Source organism: Myotis brandtii, unplaced genomic scaffold (genome assembly GCF_000412655.1).
Source record: "Myotis brandtii unplaced genomic scaffold, ASM41265v1 scaffold1979, whole genome shotgun sequence".
Taxonomy (NCBI): domain Eukaryota; kingdom Metazoa; phylum Chordata; class Mammalia; order Chiroptera; family Vespertilionidae; genus Myotis; species Myotis brandtii.
In genome coordinates this window covers 25,731-36,065 of record NW_005357375.1, presented here as the reverse complement: position 1 = coordinate 36,065, position 10,335 = coordinate 25,731, and the positions used below count along the sequence as shown (strand labels likewise).

Here is a 10,335-nt window from a genome sequence, read left to right as displayed (position 1 = left end):
CATGTCATTTGTGCCCTAGACTTTCTCATTAGAGTAGTAAGAAATAGTAAATTCAAGAGTGTCAGGTAAAAAAAAAAAGGCAAACAAAGCTTTCCTGGGGCCGCTTGGCTTGTGGTTGCTGGGCTGGAGAACTGAGGTAGAGAGGGGCTTTGTACAGTTTACTTGGGGAATCTGGACCCTAAATTTACAACATTAAATAAATGGGAAACCCCACAGACTTCCAAGGAAGAGAAGAAAAATCTACAGAGAAAGATAGATTTGGCCCCGAGATCCCAATTTGCTGCAATTTCAAACATTAATTTAGCCCTTAGGACAAAGAAAGTGATACATTGCATCTGTCAAAAAAAATGAAGAAAAAAAAAACAACACACACAAAAAAACTCTACTCCATTTTCTCTTCGATTACTTCTTTATGAGAAGAAGTGGTGATACAAATTGCTAATTTCAAACTGGGAAAGGATGAAAAATAACAAAATTTTAAATAAGGAAATGCAATTAATTAGATGATTGGGAATATAGTACAAATGTGATAATAGACACAACGAAAAAGAATGGTCACCATGGAGATGTTCAGCATCTTTAGGTTTTAGGAATTTGTTACAAAATTGTTATAATAATCAAGTATAAAAGGCATGTAAAGATTATAAGAAAAGATTTAATCAAAGGGCTAAGTATATTAATGATGTGTAAGCTATCTAAACCTTGTATGTCCAAGCAATGACTGTAGCCTTAATACCCTGACACATTATTCCTGAGGGGATAATAAGGCACAGAGAAATTCATAGAAGGGAAATTCATACCAGGCAGATTTGTATTTGAGATTTTCCCTCTGCCAATTACAGTGTTACTTAAATTTTAGTCTTCAATTTCTTTATCTGTATAAAATGGGAATTAATGGTAATGTCTACCTCATCGGTTGTGAGGATTAAATAAAAGAATGCATGGAAAACACTTAGCTTTAGTAAACTCTAGTAAGAGCTCAATTATTCCCAGTTTTTATCAATGTTACCATTTCATTTTCATGGAAATAGGCACCAAGAAATCAAGCCAAGCTGCAGACAGTGCTACTGGGTTTAGACAAGTACTTTTTAACCTAGAGCCATGGACACACAGTGGAATATAGACAGCTGTTGGTGAGGGCCACTTGGTGAGTTGGTCATCATTTTAGTAGATAAGCTCAGAGGTCTTTTGTGTTTAAGCACAATAATTCAGTGTTTTTGAACAACCTACAACACATTTTGGCTAATTATCATCCAATTTTACCTAGTACATTGCTGAACGCTAAAGGGAATATGATGCTTGTCAGTCCTAAGCCTTAGGGCGAGTATCATTGAGACAGAGCCACAGTTTGTGTCCAGCCAGAGGTAGTTATTCCCAACATCTGGATGAATGCAGATGGTTCTAAAGGAGAACAAAAGAGGACCGATGCCTCAATACAATCTACTTGAACTACTGCAAAAACTTCAAAGGACTCCTCACCAGCATGGCTCAATGGTTGAGCATTGACCTGTGAACCAGGAGATCATGGTTTGATTCCCAGTCAGAGCGCATGCTCAGGTTGTAGGCTCGATCCCCAGTGTAGGTCCTGTAGGAGGCAGCCAGTCATTGGTTCTCTCTCATCATTGATGTTTCTGTCTCTCTCTCCTACTCCCTTCCTCTCTGAAATCAATCATTAACATATATTTTTAAAAATATATTTTTCAAAGGGCACCCCAACAGGAAACATATAATCCCAAAGAGAGAGAAAGAGGGGTCTTCTCCTGTGTTTCCTTCCAGTGAGATGGAAGGGATAGAGGATTCTCTTTTCAGGGACAGTGTTGTGACGCTAAACTATTAATCACCCAACACTGTGAGCAAAGTGTTGGAGGGGAGACCATGAAACCTAAGCATTTCATAGGGAGAAGGCAGCCTACAAGAGGTTAAAGAACTTTATGCAAATTACATATAAATTTATATTTTTATTTATTTCAGAGGTCAGAATTCATTAAAGATAAATGAGCAGTTAATGGGTTACTTTGTGGTTTATTTTTGTATCATCATTAAGTTTGAGAGTGGGTACATGCATTCCCTTCAGTATGCTGGAAGGCAAGATGGTTTCAGGTTTTTGGTGTTTATTGTTATTGTTCTTTCATTAGTAGACAATGAATCATTCCTAATGAACTATCAAAGGCATCGATGGCATCTGGGTTCCTCTTTCCCACTAACAAGCTCAAGTAGGGAAAACTTCATATTTTTGAAAAACTTTTTTTTGTTTCTTTTGAACCTATTTCTTCTGATCTTGGTTGACCTTAAATAGACTCCTCCCAACCTCCTAGAAAGGTTAGAAGGAGTGAGGAGAAGTTTGGGAAAGTGTAGTGGTGGTAACAGCCCTTCCTTACTCTTACCAAACACTAGAGGCAGATGCTCCAGTAAGTAAATCAAGGCAACACCCCATCTCCTGGTCCTTTGTCCTTTTATACACAACCACTTAAATTAGTTTTAAGTGCCCTGAGGGTAGGAATAAGTCTATTTTCATGCTGTGTTCAGGATCTAGCACCTTGCTTAATCAATGTTAAATAGTAACAGTGCATTTAATTGGCCTACTTTTAGAGCATAGGATTAAATTATTCTGCTAATTAATTGGTTGATCTCATATTTCACTTATATTGTCAGGTTATTATTTTTCCCTTTGGGGCTCAAGACACCACTGACAGTTCAAATATTTTTTCATTAATTACCATGTCTGAGATTCTGCATAATCTTATTATAATTATTTTGATATCATATTTATTGAGGCCAAGTATTAGGAGCAATTAGGAACAGAGAGTTAGTTTTTAACTCCTCTCACTAATATGCATATCAGGTGGTTGTTCAAAATGCAACGGAAGGTGTACTTCCTGGGCTTGGCAGAGAAGAGCCTTCAATTAGGTTTAATTGGTCAGACATTAAACTAGTTTCATGTAAGTGATCAAATAGCATTTTATAACATTGGATCACGTTTCTTTTTCACCAGCCAAACATTTTCTGTTAATTGGCTCATCCTATCTTTCTTAGGTAGCTGTGACATACGATTAAACCAATCACTACAATTTAAGAGGGCACTAGGCAAACTGGTAGTCTTCGAGATAAAGGAAGCAAGAAGGAAAGGTTTGAAAATCAGCACAGGTCAAAAAGTTAAAGGAACTGTGAATGTTTATCCTGGAAAACAGAGAGGAAGTGAGACCCAAAAGTTACATGCAACGAAAGAGCCTAGCATAGATATGAAATGGGTCAATTTCATGTAACAGAACAAAGTCCAGTGAATTACATGGAAAGAAATTTTTGCATTATATAAGAAAAAAACTAAACTGAATGTTAGAATAATGTATACATTGGGGACCCTTATACCGATAGTCCTTTGTCACTCAAAAAAGGTATTAAAGAGGCAAGATTTTTTTCAATTCAACAAATAACGATGCATGCCTGTTATGTGAGACACATTTATAAGTAGAAGTGAACAAATCAAAGTACAGGCTGCCAAGGAGCTTAGTTTTAAGTCCATGTTGAGGTATGTGGAATGGTTCAGGGGCAGTAAAACAGAAATAAGCAGTCAAGCCACCATGCCTCCCATCCTGCCTCAGGTGGTGGACAGCAGTCAGGCCACCATGCCTCAGGTGGTGGACAGAGCTGTGCTGAGATGTCAGGGAAGTGAGGTCAGGGAGGGGCCCAGGCCTAAGCACCCCAAGGATTTGTGGGGCAACGTGGAGAGTTAAGATTGTCATCTAAGTGCAGAGAGAGCCTCTGAGGGTTTTAAGTATAGAGGACATGATCCCATTTGCATTTTTAAAAGCTCCCTCTGTGTGAAGAAGGGATCATGGAGGAGGGAAAGACTGGAAACAGGCAGACTTGCTCCAGGACCATTGGGGTGAGGCAGGTGGGGGCAGATTGGGAGACACTGCAGAAGAGGGAACAGGTGGAAGGAGGGCCCACCTCTGAGGGGTGCTTGGAACAGGAATTCTTGCATGGAGATAATGTTCTCAGGAGGCCCTTTCAAGCCTGAAGTTGTGTCATATCATGGCAAACTTTGGGCATGGCAACTCTATATTCTCCATTTAATCTTTCTGCTAAAACAGAAGCACTTATGTGAGCACCATAGTTGACTATGGGCCTGAGAGAGAACACAGCATCTTCATTACTAACCTCTAGTGACTACTAATGCCTGAAAATCATCAGAGCCCAATAAATATTTGGTGAGGAAATAAGAGAATAAAAAGTCTGTAAATGTTCATTTTTTAAACTTGATGTTGACATTCAAATGAATTCCTCCCCACTAAACCCTCCTTGCTCCTGTTGCAATGTAAGAGTTGCCCTTGTTGACAACACAAAGAATCAACAGTCTCATATGTAGGATTTGGAGTTTAACAGTTGAAATGGATCAGAATGTTTCTCTCTCTCAAACTCACAAGTCTTGAAAGTTGTCAATGTTCATTTTTTAAACTTGATGTTGACATTCAAATGAATTCCTCCCCACTAAACCCTCCTTGCTCCTGTTGCAATGTAAGAGTTGCCCTTGTTGACAACACAAAGAATCAACAGTCTCATATGTAGGATTTGGAGTTTAACAGTTGAAATGGATCAGAATGTTTCTCTCTCTCAAACTCACAAGTCTTGAAAGTCTTGAAAGTTTTCTGGTACAACTGTGAAAAATCTTCCAAACAAATTTTAAAATAAAAGCAGAAATAAATAATAAGCTAATGAATGTTAAGTAAAACCACTTGGACAGTATGTTTGTGCTTTAGGGATATGTGAGATCTGAGGACATTTGGGAAGGATTTTGCTGAATGTGTCCTGTAAACCACAGAGCCTGGCTCTGAGCAGGCCCTCCATCAGTGCAAGAAGATGCCCAAAGACTAAGTTCATTGAAGGTGAGAAAAATGTCTCAGGTGTGATTCCGTGGTCTATCCTGAACAGATATGCTTATGGAGTCCCCTGTTCTTTGTGATTCTTATAGGAATTGGTCTGTCATGTCAAGGTCTCTACATACCTCCCTTCAAACCATCCTAGATAATTGCTTCCTGGTTTTAAGTCCTTTTTTTCTTTGCTCTTCCTCTTTCTCCTGTCACTCATTGGACTGCTTCCTTCATTCCATCTAACCTGCAGAGTCTATTTGCCTCTCATGTACCACGAGGCAGAGGGGAAAACAACGGCTACCCAACACTAATTTCAACTCACAACAAACAGAAGTTGTTGTCAAGGCAACCGAACCAGAGGGTCCTGCATGCAGCCATCACCATAAGCAGGGAGTTTCAGATGAGATTGCTTGAGGCGCAGCGGGACCCCGCAGGAAAAAGCTGACCTGATAGAGGAATAAAGGAGTTGCCATTCCAAGTGATGTCTTTTCCCCCTTCTCAATAAAGAGAAGAGTTTGCTGAAAGCCCTGAAAGACAGGCCAAGTGGGCAAACTAGATGGGATTTCAAAGGATTTTGCTCACTTAATCTGACTGCAGCTAGATCAGGACAGACTCTAGGACAAGGAGACATGAGGAAAGAGGTCAGGACATTAAACACATTCTGAACCACTGTGTACTCTTAATAGGAGCGGTCCCATTTATTTATAGGATGCCTTTTGTCCAGGTTCCTGCACAGACATCACCTCTCTGGGCTTTCAAACACCCCTATGAGCTGAGGCTCAAGGCCAGGGAGTATTTTACAGAAAGGAAAACTGGCCCTCAAAAGCAGTCTCTATGCCAAGGCCCCTTCACCAGGCCATGGCACAGCCAGAAACAGGATGAAGGTAAAAAATAACAACAGAGCCGCCACTGTTTCTTCATCTGCCAGCTTTTTGCATAATCCCAAGCCCCCACTAGATCCTCAATACAAATTTACTAAATTTCTTTCTTTTTTTGTTTTGTTGTTGCTTCTTAACACTTTCCTGCTGGATTGAGATCTATTTTACAAAACAACTTTAAAGAGCCAAAGTCTCCCTTTCTCCCCGACCTGGGGAGCTGGTGCACCTGAAAGCAGTTGTTGAGCCCCTGATACTATGAACAGAGGGAATCAGAGGCAGGCTTGTGGACCCCAGCCATCCCATTAGCATGCTCTACAGCACTGCGGCTGCTTTGAAACGCACTCTCAAGTTTTAAGGGCAGCACGTTTAGAAAATTCATCTTGGTATCTCCCAAACATGTGGATTCTCAATCTGGGAATCTTTATCAAACAAACAAATGTTTTACTGATTCCTACCATGTTCAGACCCAGGGCTCTGACTGGATAACAAATGTTACCTATGGTACTCATGGGCAAAAACTACCGTGTATACCACAGAGCCTTCTACAGAAGTACCGAAAACATGTAGTGAACAGAAACAAACAAACAGAAAATGAAAATTAAGACACCAGAGGCCAAATGGTGGTAGCAGAGGGCAGCAGGTTTTGATAAAGGTGGAAGATGATGGCTTGAAGTAAGGGGAGCCATGATCAAGGAGTGGTCCTTGGGCCACGTGTCAGAGGTTTGTTCTCTGCATGGATTGAAACGGCGCCAGCCCCACATGGGACAGACCTACACACACTTCATAGTACCGCCCACATGCTTCAGTGAGAGGACCTGGCACACTGGATTGTAAATATTGATTTACCTTTAAAGTCCAGCATCTTCGTGAGACTGGGTCCTTCTAAGCAGAGACCACACTTCTTCACCCTATCATCAGCACCTAGTTCTGCATCTGACACATAGCAAGTGAGCAATAAACATATAATGAATGTGTGGGTGGGTTAATATCAATGAATAACAAATGTCCTGAGATGATGATAATGATGATACCTAATGCTGGCTTCCATTCAACAAGAATTCACAACCAACTTTTAATAAATAAGTGAGACCCCTATGTTCCCACACAGTATAGAAGGTCAAGATTTGGGGGGATTTAAGTCTTGGCTCTGCAACTTATTATCCTTTTGTCTTAGGACAAGACTCCAAACATCTGTTTCCTCATTTATAAAATATGAATGAAATGAGAACCTTGGCTGGGTAGCTCAGTCGGTTAGAGCATTGTCCCAATAAGCCAAGGTTACGAGTTTGATTCCCAGTTAGGGCACATATAAGCATCAACAAATGAGTGCAGAGATAAGTGGAACAACAAACCAATGTTTCTCTCCCCATCCCCCTCTCTCTATATATAAAATAAATCAATATATTTTTTAAAAAATTAAAAAATAATATGTGAATGAACTGATTATATTTACCTCAGTGGGTTTTCATAAGGATGAAATTAAATATCACATGCAAAAGTGATCTGTAAAGTGTAAAATCAAATGAGTGCAGAGATAAGTGGAACAACAAACCAATGTTTCTCTCCCCATCCCCCTCTCTCTATATATAAAATAAATCAATATATTTTTTAAAAAATTAAAAAATAATATATGAATGAACTGATTATATTTACCTCAGTGGGTTTTCATAAGGATGAAATTAAATATCACATGCAAAAGTGATCTGTAAAGTGTAAAGCCGTGTACAAATCTCAGTGATTAGTGCCATCAGTAGTATAATTTAGCATATCATTAATTCACATCATCCCACCAAAGTACTGTTGTAAATCATAGGCCATTTAAGGCTGAAATGGCCTCAACTTAAGATAAATAAGCCAAAGTTGATGTGAAATTATTTCTCCCAAGGTCCAACAGCCAGGAGTAGAGCCATGTTTCAGACTCCTGGCTTGGCTCCTTCCACAAAGCAACTCCCAGAAAGCCCCCTAACAGATTAGTCTTGTAAGGATGAGAACTCTGTGGTTGCTTCCCTTTCTCGGTTCCCGTCATTCAGCATCACTACATCAAAGCAGAATTGGCAACATTTCTGTAGTCATCCCTTCTCTCTATGCTCACTCAAGGCCAGACGCTAACCCTCTTTCTTGAAGACTGTGGCAGCACTTGGCCAGCCTCCCAACCTCAACTCCTCTCCCCCACCCCAATCCAATCTGGATTCTGATGTTAAATCATCTTCCTCAAGCATCATGGGAGCAGGTGACCATCCTTCTCAGACACCTCAAGAAGCTCCTGATTGCTTCTTTTCCTGAAAGCCCCTTTCCTTGAGTTTGAACCTCCTAACTATTCCCTCCTGCTCTTACAGAGCCACCCTTGGCACTGCATCTGCCAGGTCTTTACATAGTCTAAGCCTCCACTAGATCCTCAGTACAAATTTACTAAATGAGAAGAATCATTTTGAACCCTGCGAAGTAACCACCCTTCACACTTCCCTTCTCTGTTGTCCACACAAGCTCACCGATTCCCAGCCGAGAGCCTTACATCCACAGATTCTGAGGAATATATCCTATGACACTTGATACAGGCAGCACTTCCATGGGGGTGTCATTCATAGTATTTCTCCTTCTCTCTTCTTGTCCACCAGCAGCTGTCCTCATTCACCACCTCGGCACCCCTTTCCTGGCTTGATAGCTGGAATCCCCACCTACCAACCCTGCACAATATACTTGCTATCCCCCTCCAGAACCACATTCCCCAGTTTTCTTCAGTAAACTGGGTCCTACTCCCACTTAGAACTGTGCCCAGAGTCCCCCTCAGCAGGAGCCCCACCAGACACCCTTGCCAGTACTCTGGTATCTCTTCAGATCGCATAAATTTTTCGCCTTTTACTATTTCAAAATGGGACTCCTTTCTGCAGCCCCCGAAAGGTACTGAGTGCCGGTTATAGACAGGTCTTAGGAGCCAAGTTGCTCCATGGGGTGCGTTTTAGTCCCTGCCTTTGAGGACCTTACAAAGTAGTTGGTGATACAAGAAACATGCATAAAACAGGTACAAGGTCTTTCCACCTGCAGGAGTTTCTCTCCCTCCTTCCCTGTGATCTATGTACAGCTTGAGCCAGCTGTCCACTGGCTGCTTCCATGCCTGGGTCCTTTCTGCAGTGTGCTTGTTTGTGAAGGTGTCTCCGCGTGTCACTTAGGCTCAGAGGTATTACTGTACATATTCTGCAATGTATGCCTGAGCTCTCCCACCAGAATGTAAGCTGGAGGGCTGTGGTAATTAGGCTCTATCACAGTACAGACTGCTACCTGCAGTGGCTTTCAGGAAGTGTTAGTGATGAAGGCTGAAAGCGAGAGCAAGCGCGAGCTTGTGCACAAAAGCGGAGGGATCTGGAAATGTTGAGCTCAGAATCACAATGCTACCTGTTCCAGAGGAATGTTAATCAACTTCCTGTGATCAAGGGGCTTTGTAGCTTCACATGAGACCAGATGAGAAGTGAGTGCACATGCGTGCCTAGGGTTACAAAAATTGCCGGATCACACATCCTGCGCCGGCTCCATAATTGTACCGCAGTACCTTGAGGACTCACTTTCTTCATTCCCTCCTAAATTCGTGCAGAATCTGCTGTCTCTCCTATGCTTTCACATGTGACATATGCTACGTCTTATCGCTGATTCATTCACTCACTGGAAATATTTGTTGAGCATCTCTCTCTCTAGTGTATGCTGGTAATACAACAGTGTGGGAGTCAGTCTCTGCCCTTAAAGAACTTACAGTCAAATGAGGAAAATAGGAAGAAACACAGGAAATCGCAAAGGCAAAGGTCAGGAGAGGCCTCTTCCAGGAGAGGCAGATTTCTTCGAGAAAGTAACCTTAAAATTTGACTTGAGAATGAGGAGGTCTTTAGTGATGTAGGAAAAAGAAGGGAAAGACACACGTGGAATGTAAGGACCGTATAAGCCACATAACTATTTTATGGATATTTCTTATATCACCAACTACATACCTCATAAGGGTCCCAAAGGCAGGGACTAATACTCACACACCATGTCACTGCCTTGGCATCTAATACTAAGACCTGTCTATAACAAGCACTCAAACTCTGAGAAGTACCAGTCCTCAGATGGGATATCTCATTAGCCAACTTGGCTTAGTCGACAAGAACATTGTGATAATAAGCAGTTGATGGGGAATTCCGCCATCTTTCTTCCCCAGAGTCCTAGCAGAGAATTAGATTACTCTGCTCTGAATTATTCTCCTGTACACTGTAGATGTCCTGAGGCTGGGGGCTGGTAAGGGCTGGGAACATGAGAGGAGCCACAGGTGACGACCTCTGGGGTGGTTGTCTGTTGTCCAGTAAAGTGCCTGGTGGTTCGAAAGAAGCATCTGGCAGGGTCACATCTGCCCCCGTTTAGAAACCCTGTTTGTAATCACCTCTGCCATAGACAGCATCTCCTTGTTCTCATGCTGAAGGAAAGAAGGTCAGACAGTGGTAGTCACATTTGGATAGGCTCCTCCTGTGGTCCTCCCCAGACAGGGCAGAGAAACAGCTCAGTGAGAGTGGTATCAGAATCCACCCCCATTCTCTCTACTCAGCCCCTACCTGGCCCCTTACCAAGTC

At 41.7% G+C, this 10,335-nt stretch overlaps 1 long non-coding RNA gene across 1 annotated transcript; it reads right to left on the bottom strand.

Annotated features, from left to right (window-relative positions):
- Positions 1–8,572: 8,572 nt before the first annotated feature.
- On the bottom strand, positions 8,573–9,797 carry LOC106725920. The gene is made up of 3 exons (XR_001361929.1): positions 9,787–9,797; positions 9,710–9,712; positions 8,573–8,605 (listed from the first exon to the last, which is right to left on the bottom strand). It is a non-coding gene; the product is annotated as an uncharacterized LOC106725920 (long non-coding RNA).
- Positions 9,798–10,335: the final 538 nt, after the last annotated feature.